This window comes from Scardinius erythrophthalmus (genome assembly GCF_964197995.2).
Source record: "Scardinius erythrophthalmus genome assembly, chromosome: 9".
NCBI lineage: Eukaryota > Metazoa > Chordata > Actinopteri > Cypriniformes > Leuciscidae > Scardinius > Scardinius erythrophthalmus.
Genome location: NC_138229.1, coordinates 1,940,822 through 1,942,027, shown reverse-complemented (window position 1 = coordinate 1,942,027; position 1,206 = coordinate 1,940,822).

The window sequence follows — 1,206 nt, the reverse complement described above, 5'->3', positions numbered from 1 at the left end:
ATATCTGTCCTCAGGTGTTGACATTGAAACTATGGCATTTTCTAATGAAAATCAGTCCAGGCAAACCCTGACATTAAAGTATAAACATGAAATCCAAATTGACCCTATTTGCTTTCTTGATTCATGTTCCCCTGGTGTTATTGTGAAGGATTCAGCAGTGCACGTCAATCCAAATAATACATCAAATATCATTTTACATACCTGTGTTTTATAGTTTTCAATAAATAGCAATAACAGAAATAAAGCCGTTTATCAAACCGAATTAAAAATAAAGTAAATGTGAAATAGATTTGTACAATAGACACGTCAATTAGGAAATACTCGTACAGTGTAAAAATTATATGATCGATAGGTTATGAAAACATTTTTACATTGTTTTAACTCATCAGAATAAGTTAAGCTAAGTTAAGTTCAAATAAGTGATACAAGATTCAACTCAGTTTAATTTAAGTTGAAATGACTTAAACATCCAAGTTTATTGTACTTAAATTCCCCCTGTAGTTAATCATTTTATCCCTTAAAACTCAACTTGTGATCACCAAAATGACATATTTAAACGTTTTTTCCTTGAAAAAAATATTAGTCATGCTTTAAAATAGCTTGATTGTAACTCGACACCCTTGTGTCATAAGTATATGTGGATTCATGAATATGCTAATTAGCCCCGCCTCCACTCGCTGCACAATGGTTTCTCTCTTTACAACGTCGGACACATAACGGTAATTAATATCATTAGCCTTTTGCTTGACTATGTTATCAAACAGCTAATAATGTGTTGCTAATGTTACACAAACCGTGTATTTGAAAAAAAAAAAAACCTGAAAGGCATCCAGTTCATCATAACATCGTAATATACATCATACACCCGCTATATTGCTAAATCTACACGATTTTTCATATCAACAGAAATATGTAACCGGCCTCTCTTGAGACTCCACTGCTAGTTCGCTGTTAATGATATGCTAAAGCCCGTCGATCACACGTTGATCTGATTGGTTACAAGGTAGTTTGTGACGTCAGAAACACCAGCGATTTCAAAGCGTGTTTTCGAGACTGTCTTTGGTTCACTGCAGTTTTAAGGAGAAAATACTCAGCAAAAAAAAAAAAATTAAGGCAGCAACTTTTTAACAGTGTATAAATGACTTTTTTAACTCAAAATTTGTCATATATATATATACTAAACCCCCCAAAAATATGATCAATAAG